The 13,243-nt window shown below is 42.4% G+C and overlaps 1 long non-coding RNA gene across 1 annotated transcript; it reads right to left on the bottom strand.

Moving 5' to 3' along the window:
- Window positions 1–12,157: 12,157 nt before the first annotated feature.
- LOC311234930 lies at window positions 12,158–12,694 on the bottom strand. Its single transcript, XR_014620118.1, has 2 exons — window positions 12,654–12,694; window positions 12,158–12,254 (listed from the first exon to the last, which is right to left on the bottom strand). It is a non-coding gene; the product is annotated as an uncharacterized lncRNA (long non-coding RNA).
- Window positions 12,695–13,243: the final 549 nt, after the last annotated feature.

The following is a 13,243-nucleotide window of genomic DNA, read 5'->3' as shown; positions in this document are numbered from 1 at the left end:
CCTCTCTGGAGCTTGGCGTGCTCCGCCCGAACGTATCCAGTCGTAAGCTGCTGACTTCTCTCGCCAGGAAGTCGGCTAGATCAAGGAGGGATGGTTCGGGGCCGTTGGGATCCCGGTAGTCTCTCTGCCGCCTAAAACGCTCTTGTCTTGCGGGTGGCAGCTTCTCCAAAATCCTCTCGACGTTAGAGTTGGCGTATAGCTCATGCATGCCCTTTTCCCGTTGCGCTCCCAGCATCCCTACCAGGGACTGCACTTTGATTGACAGGTCGTCTAATGAGCGATTGTCTGTTGCTGGGGGTAGGCGATCAATATGCCTTATCTCTTGGATTACGTAATCCCATATACGTCCATATCTCTGGTCCAGCGCTGCCAGGGCCGCTGTGTATGGGGTCGTAGAGGTAGCATAGGCTAGCGCTATATTGTGCGCTCGCGGTACTTTCAGGTGCTTCAGTAATATTGCATACTTGTGGCGTTCATCAGCGACATCCACCATCATTGTCTCTAAGCACATCCGGAGCTCCGTGTACTGTGCTCGATTCTCATAGGTGAAGTCTGGAAACGATGGCGTGGCAATGTATGACGCCGTGGATGGCTGATACATCGGCGATCGTTGGGGGAGAGACCTCCTAGGCGAGTCCCCTCTTGCGCCTCTCTGTGGGCTGGTACCGACAGGGTACCATGGCCCGCTGGTCCAGGTGCTATTCCTCGGGGCTGGTCGTGCGTCGTGCTCACCCGTGAATAGAGTCGGGAATCTGTAGCGCAGCGCCGCGGGGGTATAGCCTGGGCTGTACTGGACCTCCTGGTCCGGTGGAGTACTGTGCTGTCGTCGGGCTTGGTTCTCCTCCTCTCCCTCTTCTTCCTCTATCAGATCTTCCAGATCCTGTAATCGTTGATTTAGCTTCTCCGCAGTGTATGCCGCTCCTTCCTTGTAGCTGGGTCTCGCTTGGACCGGTCTGGGAAGGGGGTCTGCGGGGGGTATAGGCTTGGTCTGTTGGTCAAGTTCAGGGTCGCTTGTTCGGTTAGGAGACGCTGCCCTTGACTGTTGTCTCGACGAGTTCCTTGAACCCCTGGCGGAGGGAGAGGGTGTTGCCTTGCGGATCAGCTGCTCCATTAGCTGCGCTTGTAACTTGTCGCGCTCGACTTCGCGCTTGGTGAGATCTGCTTCTCTTTGGGCACCGGCAGCGGCGCGCTGGGCGTCGGCCCGGTCTCTTGCCATATTCTCTTCCGTCTGAAGGCGTCTCATCTCCAGGCGTGTGCGCTCTTCTTCGCTCCGTTGCTGCGCTTGGAGGCGTTCTCTTTCAATAGTAAAATGTTCGCGCTCGCTAAGCGTCTGTGCTTGGAGTCGATCGCGTTCGGTAGAGGCTGTCAGGCTGACGAGGAACGCCTGTTGTAGCATCCTCTCCGCTTCGCTGGGGGAAGGCGGTTGTGGAGGTGAGCCGCTCCTGGGTGAGCCGCTCCTGGGTGTACTCGTTGGGGAGTCCTGGAGCTCTATTTCCTCGGCGCTCTCCTCCTCTTCTTCCGTGCAGAGTTCTCTCTCTGTAGGGTTGTCTTCCTCCCGGGGCTGGTCGGGGACTACTTCTTCGGTAGTGGCGGGGGGTAAAGGCATGTCAGCTCCCTCCTGGTCCCCACCGTGGGCTTGGTCAGTTACATTAGCACCTACTAGGGCCTCTGTGGTCGGGGAAACCTGGTCGTTAAGGTCAGACATAATTTTACTTTCTACTTTTACCGCGTTTACCGTTTGTCGAAGGCTAGGTAGTTGACTGACAGTGTAATCCTCTAAGTACTGAGGTGTCTGTCGTCTGCGCCGCGGGCGTTCTAGGTTAGGAGGACCGTTTCGTGGAGTGTTCATCATAGGCCATTTCAATATTAATAACACTATATTAATATTACACTAGTTACCATCCGGCTCGAAGGACCAATTGTAACTGAGGGGTACAATTCCCTGACTGTATTGTTAAGTATGGTAATATTAAACCACTACCTCTTGTACTTTAACTTCTGGCCATCCAGTACATGATATAAATATGATGAACACTTTCCCACCTGATGAAACGAAGTCCACACAAATGTACAAATCGAATATTTAATATAGCAAAAGGTATATACAACGTTCACTTGTTTACACTTATGATTTGAAATGCACTTGTATGGCAAATGAGTATTCGTAGGTAAATCAACATTGAATGTCCAATCTCTGGTTACGCAGGGAGTAAGTATACAACCCGGTTCTCTAGGAAACTATAGCGATGGTACTTAAATGATTATAGCTGGATACACTAAGGGGGGGGGGGGGGGTCCCGCTGGTTGTAAGACAGTAGGAGGGGGGGGTTAGAGAAGCCGCTGGCGGTATCCCATCTGGCCGACGATTTCTTGGGAGAATTCAAAGTCTTGAACACGGTGCCCACAGAACCTCGGTCCGCAGACGAATACAGCTGGACCCTCTGGTGGACGGTAGCTGCCGGTCCACAACGGAGAGACGTGAGGCGACCTCACTGGTGTAGAGCGCCGTCTCACCTTGCTCCTCTCCGGGGGGTAGTTGCAACACTCCGCAGTGTTGGCCGTTATCCATGGAATAATCAAAGCACCCAAAGCATAATCCAAGCTGTGGAAGGCTCGCCGTCGTCCGGGTAGAGTAATCCAATATACAGGTCCAGTCGCCCTGGCCAGGAGCTCCTCGGATGCAAGCACCACTAGTGGTCTGCCCAGCCTGGTTAAGACTCCAGATAACGTCAGGAACGATGGGGGTACTGATAACTTTATGACTCTAACCGAACGATGCACCATACATAAATAGACTATTATTAGCTTAATAGAATACGTCCAACTCGACGGTATAGTGCCAAACTATGACTATTCAACTATTAATCCACACTATATCTCAATGCCTATTCTGAGGCCAAGTAGGCCTTACTGCACCACACGTGCGTCATGGGTGAGGCTTCGCGTCTGTTACTCGGTTGGAGGGTAAAGACCTGGACTAAAAGAAAGTTCTACTTTACTTGCGCCATATATATATGCGCTGTGAACAAATAGTACCATTCGTATTTCGCCAGACGTATTCCTACGTGGAACCGGACTTGCCACGACATGTTGGGCGGCACGATTGAGCTTGAACCTAGGGGTATGGCTGCTGGCGCCAGGTTCTCGTCCAATGGTAGAATGAAACTATTATGGGCTGTTTAGTAGACTAAAGGGATATTCAGTGCATATTGTACAAGGAATATACAGGGGATATCAAACGATATACAAATACTATTTAAATATATATATATAAATAAATATATATATTCGGTTTAATCTGATCCTTCACAACAGTGTAGGTTAGTTTATTAGGACAAGTGCATGACAGTACGGTTAGTTAGGGTTAGATTAAAAAAAAAAAAAAATCGGATAATGGTTGAAGAAGTGCGTCTTTAGTCGACGGCGAAAGATTGGACGTGTTTCGGCTGTCCTAACTGGGGTGGGTAGTTCATTCCACCATTGTGGGGCAAGGACTGAGAATAGGCGACTTCTCTTTGATGACCCTCCCGGAGCTTGGATAGGAGTAGGTCTGAGGCGGCCAGAAGATGCAGAGCGTAGGGGTCTTGAGGGTGTGTAGTTAGAGACCATCGACCGGAGGTAGGCGGGAGCGGTTCCCTTTGCCGCACGGGGTAAAGAGGAAAGACACAGCAGGCTTCCTAAACAACTTTATGACAACAACACTTGGGGCGGGATCCACAAAGAATGGATTGCACGGTGTTAATTGCACCCTTACTTACAATTGCAGAATGGGTACAATACAGTACGGCTCAATACACACAATTGTTAAGGGGATGCAGACCAGAGAAATACTTTTCTCTTGTTTACATCAGGGTCCCCCATTTTAAATTCATAATGAATTGTAAGTAAGGGTGCAATTAGCACCCTGCAATCCATTCTTTGTGGATCCCACCCTTGGTGTTAACCCTCCCGCTGGGGGACTTGAGATGGAGAGAGCCCACCGAATCCGCACGTGCAGCCCCGCATCCAACTGAGAAAGTCCTAGAATGATTATGATTATTATTATGATTCTTGCGACACCAAGACTGACAATCTATACTACGAGCCGCTAGAGAGAAACAATGGATCATGTGGGAAGGAAACCAGATCATGATCTTCCCAGACTTCTCCAGAGAGACCCAAGAGAAACGCGATGCCTTCAGACAATGCAAGAGGACAAGATCGAGCGCAAGATGAAGTTCAGCTTGCTGTATCCAGCATTACTGAGCATAAATGCAGGAGAGGGACCCCCTCGGGCCTTCGATGACCCACAAAAAGCAATGGACTTCATCCAGAGATGGTGATCTCTCTCTCTCGCCCCCCCCCCCCCCCCCCCCCCCGACCGCAAATAGCTATGGTCAATGATGATAATATAACCCATCCTATGACTAGTTATTCTAGCTCGTGTCTAACTAACATCCCTTTCATAAGCCAACTATTTTTTTGTTTCGTTTTATTTTCACGGATGGACTGCTATTATAAAACTGTATTAAAATGTATAATTTTAACTGAATTAAAATTAAAATATTCACTGAGATGATCAAGCGTTTATGCATTATTTATCAGTTTGAGTGTCTATGACAACTACAAGTCATGTGTGTTTCTTGACTTGGTACAAGTTGAGACTATAAATATAAAGTAGTAGTGTCGACTGACACTCATTATTTTATATACAATTATGTGGAGCTGTGTGTGTGTGTTGTGTGTGGCCCCTTGTCATAAGTCTGTCCTTGTGTGTGTAGGTGTTTTCGTGCTCGTCAGGGGTGCAGTCGTAATTTCAGAAGTGGCTGTATGCATGCACATACATGTTCCCTTGTGTGCGCACAGAACAGATGATTATTATGCATAAATAGTAGGAAACATGTTTGTATAGGAAATTACTAGTTTTAGTTTATGTAAATATTGCCTTGAAATAGAGAAGCTGAAAAAGGTAGCAGGATGTAGCCTTCAATATATAAAGAAATTATATTGTCAACAGATATGGTTAAAAAACAAACAATGTTTTAAATGTAATTGTAGATACAATATTGTAGTTACAATTTCTTTAATTGAATTAACTTGAACTAGAAAAGTAAATACAAACTAAATTAACAATGTAACTTACAGTTTACAGAAGGACAGTTTCCTTCTGAAGCACAACTTAAGAAATGTCTCATCCTTCCAGTCGGGACCATTTGTCACACTGAGAGGTTCCACAGCTCAAGCAAGCCCCCACCTAGGGCTTGTATTTTAAACACTGGAAACACCCTTTCACTAATCATCAACAAATGACCTTGTCTCATTACTTTCTATTTCCGGCTGTCAATTTGACATAATTGGTGGCAGTGAAACTTGGCTAAATTGATATTTTGAATCTTGATGACTATAAATTCTTCCACAAAAATAGAATTGGGAAAATAAGTGGAGGAGTGTGTCTTTATGTGAATACCCAAGCAAATGTTTGCGACAATGTTGACTTTAATGACGGTTCTGATTCTCTCTTCATTGATATAAATGTAGAAACTGGTAAAAACCTCACCGTCAGAATAATATCACCACCCAGACTCAAATGTGGATGTCTTTAGGAATAAGTTTCATACATTAAACAAGAAAAATAACTGTATTCTAATGGGAGATTTGGCAGACATCTCCAATGATGATGCCATCAAAATTATTTCATTAATACACTGCATTCTTCCTCTTTCATTACAACTATAAATCTACACTAGAGTAACACATACATCCAAGTCTATCATTGACAACATTGTCACTAACATTCAAAACACCAAGCTGGAGTCTGAAGTGATCCTGACTGACATAACTGATCACTTCCCTGTTGTGTTGTCCCTAAATCTTGCCAGTGAATTTGCACCCCCTCCCTGTAAATCAACAATTAAAGTATTAAATAACAGAACTCTGCAGAAACTATGTGAAAGTCTGGAGACCAAAGGGTGGACATTTTTTATGATGCCTGTGATCCTGATACTGCATTATGATAGTCTGATATTGGAAATAACTGACTCCATCCGTAATACCATTCCTGAGAAGACTGTCATGTGCAGTACAAATAACCAGAACCCCTGGCTTTCAAAGGGCATATTTAATTCCATTAAACGTAAAAATAGACTTTACAAATATTATCTAAAAAATCATAGTATAAATAATAAAAATAAATACAATCTATATATAAATAAGCTCAATCATTTAATAAGAAAAAGCAAATGTGATCATTATACTGAACAGGTAAGAGCATCCCAGGGTGATTAAAAAAGGACTTGGTCAGTTCTTTTTTTTTTTTGTCTTTTTCCCCCTCCATTTTCCTCCGATTTTCTCCCATCCAAATGTTAGTCGTATGCCAATTCCCAGTCCCTTCCTGATCGCTGCGCACTTACCCCCCACAGTCAGATCATCTGGGAGAGTGGAGGCTACCACGTGCTTCCTCCGACACACGTCCAGCCAATCACCGCTTCTTTTCACCTGGCAGCGCGGATTCTCATTGAGAGGGCGTAGCGTGTGGGAGGACCACACTATCCCCCTCACGTCCAATCCGCGCTTAGCAGGCGCCCCGACCGAACTGTAGGAGTCGCTGTTTACAACGACCCGGACCCACCCCGCCAGCTTCTCCCACCCTCTGATACAGCCAGACCTGTCTCAAACCCTGCCCCTTTTCTTGATCCTCCAATCACAGCTGTCGCTTACCTCTCGTACAAACTTTGTTTGTACGAGGAAGTCAGAGGTAAGCGACAGCTGTGATTGGAGGATCAAGAAAAGAGGGCAGGGTTTTGAGACAGGTCCAATATCAGTGCAGACGGCCAGCCAAACTGGTGACAACCCCGGAGCTGTGAGCTGGATTCGAACAGGCGAATCGAGCTCACAGCTCCGGGGCTGGTGACGAACGCAATCTCCGCTCGGCCACCTAACCGCCAGGACTTGGTCAGTTCTAAATAAAGTATAGGGACAAAAAAACATCAGTGCTCCCTGACCCTGCAAATATGCCTCAGCAGGATCTTTCTGATAAATTCAATACTTACTTTGTATCCATTGGTACACATGCCGAATAAAATCAGCCATCCCCGGGGTGCCTCTTTTAAACAGTATTTATCAGGTAACCATCTTAACTCTTTTTTCATTAAACCGACTGACTGTGATGAACTATATATAGTATATAACATCATGAAACTGAAGAACACGGTGCTGATGGAATTTGCAGCAAAATCTTAATAGCCATAGCTAATATTATAGTCAGAGTCAGACCACTCATTCATTGTATTAATTTGTCCCTACTTCATGGTGTGGTGCCAAAAAAGACCAAAATTGGGAGAATAGTACCCATATACAAATCAGGTGAGAAAAATAGTATTAGTAATTTACATTTAGCTGACGCTTTTATCCAAAGCGACTTACAAGTTCTGTACGACTACTTGGCAATAAAAACCTTTCCGATTCTGATTTGTTTAATGTCGACCTTTTTTTATTTGTATGTCATTGATGACTTGGACTCGGACTAGGGTAATGGGGACTCGACTCAGACTCGACTTGGGCTCTTTGGTGACTCGAACACTGCCTCCATCACATGATGACATAGGCCAGTGGTTCTCAACTTGTTTTTGTGTGTCGCCCTTTATATATTTTTTCTGTAATATTTTTATTGATTTGTATAAACAAAACATACATATGAAATAATACAAATATAATTAAATATAAAATAAAGAAAATACACATTCAAATAGATATAAACTGTGGTACTGCCATTCACCAGTTTAACACATCAGTCATCATATTATTTCCCTACTCATCCCCTTGCTTCTCCAGCTGTCCTACAAATCCTAAGCTACATTTAGATGTCTTTGTCCCTCCATTCCTTTCTTATCCGTCCCCTTCGCTCTTCTTCCCCTACTCTTTGTATAGCGCTAATGCTGTATAGTAATGGGGATTTCTCTGATGGAGGGCTTGAACTCAGTATGTTTGTATGCATTATGCAGTGCTGACTGCTTTTATTTATTTTAATTTTAAAGAGGGCAATGAACAAGGTGAAATTTGAACAGCCACTCCTCCAAAGTGATAATATATCCAGAGAAATTTTGATGGGTGATAATGAGAACTCATGAGTCTTATACTGGTGTAATGTTTAAGTACAGTACATAGCAGGTAAAACCTTGTGACATAAAAGAGGCCAAGGGCCAAAATGTAACGCTATTATTTATAAAGTTTATTTTTCAATGGTGGTGAGCTGGTGGTCAGAAAATGTGATTATATATTGATTAGTAAGTTACAAGTAGCCATTAGCTTCGTAGGTCTTATGTCATCATGGTGCATGTTAAAAGGCTTTATAATAAGCATGTTATCTAAATATTTACTCCTCATATATGATTCATTGTCATAATCAGTATAGACCAAATTGAATATTTCATTACTCTGGAAAAAAAGATTTTTGTGGAAGGCCACATGGGCCTGCAGACCCTATTGCAGAGAGCTGGTCATGATGTAGATAATAAGTAGTGTTTACATGGTTTAGTCATATGCAAATGTTCTTTGTGGTGTGTAGATATAACGTATTGTGTGTAGGTGAGTGTCATAGTGTATATAAAGGCATTGTGCTGAAGTCCCAAAGCTACCAACAATGGCAATTTACTCCTAAGTGGAGAAACAGACCTATGAAATATCTGCCCCCATTAAAGAGCCCGATAACTTTATCGCCATGCAGCAAGCTCCACCTGACCTGAATGTTCTTCCATCCAGCGAGCCCCGAGGCACACGGTAAAACAAAAAAAAAGTCATTACAAATGCAAAAAAAACACCGCAGGTTGACAAGTTCCCAACAGTAGGAGGATTTGCTGAGTGTATACCAGGCCATTTCTCATGACTCGTATCTTACATACCAACCCAGAAGACCAATCCTTGCACTGTATGCACAAATGGAAAACTAACCTTACCACATTTCCAAAAATTACTTCAGGCAAAGGGTAGGCATGAATAGTAGAAAAGAAATTTAATATATATATATATATATATATATATATATATATATTTTTTTTTTGTGCATATTACCATTCCTTGCAAACTGGCCCCATCACCCTTTTATATTTTGTCCTTGGATAATTATAGCCACAAGCCGACAGTGAATTGAACTGAAATGGGTTATTCAACAGAGTTCAGCAGCAAAGCCAAGCTATGGAGGAAGGGAACAATACCCATCTGAAGAGCTGCGAGAGCACTGGGTCCGGGATGTTTCTGACGCCCAATTCACACCGGCATTCCATTTAAGCACTTAATAAATGTTTGTGCCTGTTGGGCAAGGCAGCATACCTACTCTCTTTTACATTTCACAAGGTCCCACTTTAGATGCTTGATATAAATTTAACTAGAGCCGTTGCCATCATGATAACAGTCTCAACCTTCAGTCAGAATAGCAGCCAATTTTGTGAACCTTATTCCGCTTTAATGTGTTCTACTCTCATGGAAAGGACAGCAAAACATTTCTACCAAATGACAGATGGGGTAAATTGACAGAGACCAATATATATAGTGCGATTACTGTACAGCAAATTTACTAAAACTGGGCATGGAAAAACCCAACCCTTTTTGAGAATTGCCATCCTGAGCATTAACACTTTCCGTGTCGGCCTCCGTTTCCTATTTACCCCCTTGAATGCCACCACCCACTTCAATGATAGAGCTCTCATATTTGCGAACGCATAAACTATATCTTAAATTATGGCTATGCGTCTAATCTGGCCGTCGCTTATCAATGACTTGTTTGCAGTCAACATTGTCAAAACGGATTTTTTTTTTATTTCCGTTTTATACCATTTTGAAAAACGCTTGTTTCTTGAAACTTCCAGAAGATTTCAGAAGATTCTGTGATAAACGCCCTTTACTGTAATACACAAAACACGTTGTCATTTTTCGGCCTATTTATGAATAGTTTTCAAATAAACGCTAGATTATCGATAGTATATGTGTACTTATGCACGCTATAGAAGCGGGCTGAAAAATCAATTCTCTTATTTCCTGATCGCACACACACATATGGCACACGCTGATATAGGTGAAAATAGCTCAGATTATCCCAATACTGGTAAAATAGATTCCTTACCTCAGATCAGATGTTCTCCAAAAGGATTATTCCAATTCCTGATCGCCATTCCAAATATCGCGTTTATTGATCCAACGCTGGGTACTGGAAATTTGTATTGCACGCTGTTCTGGGGCTCCGCAATGAGTCTGATCGGCTCGGGTTACTTGCCTGAGAAGTAAAATGTGGATTCCGGATTTTTCTTTTCTCATCCATTTTCATTGAGTCCATTCCAATGCGTGCATTACCATCCGGGAGACGATAGGGGGCGGTATTTTCCCTATTCGAGTTCAGACAGATCGCTACTGGTAACGTGAGGCTAGATTGATGAAATATGAATGGAAATGGAAATCGCTAGTAAAAAGAATAACGATTAAAAAACGGCATATCTCGTTCCTGGCACTCAAAGTGAGAGATAATCCATTACTAACGTATGTGCTATGATCAATCATTTTGTAGACAGAATGTACAGTATATATATAATAGATGTCAACAATATTCTCCATTAACACTTTGAGTGCCAACGACGAGAGATCAGTTTTTTTTTTATTAGCGATTTGAATTCATATTTCATCAATCTAGCCTCACGTTACCACTGCAAACTCTCTGAGCTCCATTGGGAAAATACCACCCCCTATCGTCTCTCCCTGTGGTACTGCACCCCTTTGGAATGGATTGAATGAAACGCATAAGGGGGGAAAAAAATCCTGCTTCCTCATTTTACTTCTCAGGCAAGTCACCCAAGACGATCGGATTCATTCTGGAGCCTCAGAACAGCGTAGAATCGGTGTTTCGACCACCGGATCAATAAACGCGATCGATATTTGGAATGGCGATCAGGAATTGGAATAATCTTTTGAGAACATTTGATCTGAGGTAAAGAATCTATTTTACCAGTCTTAGGATAATCAGAGCTTTTTTCAGAGATATCAACGTGTGCCCTATGTGTGTGTGTGCGTGTGTGTGCTGATCAGGAAATGAGATAATCGATTTTTCAGCCCGCTTCTATAGCGTGCATAAGTACACATATACTATCAATAATCTAGGGTTTATTTGAAAACTATTCATAAATTACGTTTTGTGTATTCCAGAATATTCCAGTAAAGGGCGTTTACCACATAATCTTTATATTTTCCTGAAACTTTCAAAAACGAGTTTTTCAAAATGGTATAAAAACGGAAATGAAACGATTAAAAAACAATCCGTTTCGACAATGTTGACTGCAAACAAGTCATTGATAAGCGATGGCCAGATTATACACATAATTTAAGATGTAGTTTATGCGTTTGCAAATATGAGAGCTCTATCATTGAAGTGGACGCTGGCACGCAACAGGGTTCTGGGGCACCCGAGCTCCAGCATGGAAAGTGTTAAGGCATGATGGTTGAAATAGAGAATCACCTTTCAGAGATACAAAAACAACTGGAAGCTTTAATAACCCCAATGTACACAAGCCATTTCTACTATGCGTATATGCCAGTTAAAATCCATGTCCACGTCGTATACCCACTGATGGCATATTAAAATGAGACCAATGTTGACATTTTTCTAAACTAAATTATGTTTATGCTGCTATGATACCTGCATTTCCCCAAGGGGAGACTAAAGGAACACTTGATAAGGCTACTATAATACATCCCGTGTCTTGCACAAATTCACCTGCAAAGTCTATCTCAGTAATGATGATAGATGCATGAACTGTTCTGGATTTCATAATATTATCATAATTATTTCAAATGTATTAATGACAGTCTGACTTCCCTCTTTTCTTTTTACTTAATTGTTCCTCTGATCTCCTTCCCCTTAGTTTGCCCCCTCCACTGTTAAGCGCATTGGGTCTCATGAAAGGCGCTATATAAATCAAAATTATTATTAACAAAAGAAACTAATTCAGTTGCATATTATGTAAATGTAATATAATGTAAATAAACTTTGCCGACTTTATTATTTTCAAAAGAGACATTAGCTGGGTTTCTAGATTGAAAGCATCTTGGAGAACAAACATCGTGCTAGAAGGCGATCTCAGTGATTTTATGATTTTATGCATGCAGAATACGCTCAGAAAATAAGTAAACTGTCAGATAATAAATTTGAGTCAACTTTATTTACAAAGACAATTAACGGATTCCCATTCTTCTTAACGAAGAGAACTCTGATGGATAAATACGTTCAAGGTGGAGATCTGTAGGGAGAAAGAGACGAAAAGACAGAATGAAAAGATTGATAAGAAGGTTCACATAAATTATTTAAAATGTATGTGACAACAGCAACTCAGGTTTGCTTCCCATCTGATATACATCAACCTCTGTAATATACCGTCACATTCACTTGCCAATGTGCAACCTTATCTCAGAGCGCATTAACCGCAATAGAAACTCGTGTGACATTTGTTACCGTCTCGCAGACGGACAGGTAATTTTCTTGAAGGTGTGATAGGGAATAACAAGCTACAGGCTACAGAGGTGCGGCGAGAAACGTCATTGTCTTGAGGTCACTATTCAAACAAGCGCTCTGGCAAAAAGCTCAATTGGATTGACATTCAAATGAAAAATAGATGAATATGGTCGATAAGTATAATTACCTTAAAGACAGCATAATAACATGGTGCCAGTTCACTTCTTCAGGATCTGGTGTCTGACAACGAGGAAAGGGAAGGCAAAGCCACTGCCGAAGTACAGCACCATCATGCCCAGCAGACGCCACTTGTTCTCCACGGAGAATGGCAGGTTCTGGGGATACACAAGTAGGTGAATAAGAACATGAGTTAAGTATTATTCAGAATGCCAGGTACTGGGTATACAAGTAGGTAGGGATGCTCGATATTGGCTTTTTTACCGATACCGATATAGTCCAACTCTTAATATCCGATATCAACCGATACCGATATATGCAGGGTTCCCCCCCCCCCAAATGGAATAATTTCAGGTAATTAACATTACATATCTCTTGTTGTGGAATTAACACTACATTATGCATACTTTTGACAATAAATAAAATCTGAATTTATTCTTGCTTGCCTGGTTAAATAAAGGTTATAGAAATGTAAAAAAAAAAAAAAAAAATGATATTTTCCGATATCACATTTTAATGCCAATATCGGCCGGTAATATCGGTAGGCCGATAATATCGGACATCCCTACAAGTAGGTGAATAACAACATGAGTTAAGTAT

This window comes from Notolepis coatsorum (genome assembly GCF_963971535.1).
Source record: "Notolepis coatsorum genome assembly, chromosome: 1".
In the NCBI taxonomy this organism is placed as follows: domain Eukaryota; kingdom Metazoa; phylum Chordata; class Actinopteri; order Aulopiformes; family Paralepididae; genus Notolepis; species Notolepis coatsorum.
This window is presented reverse-complemented; position numbering and strand designations above follow the sequence as displayed.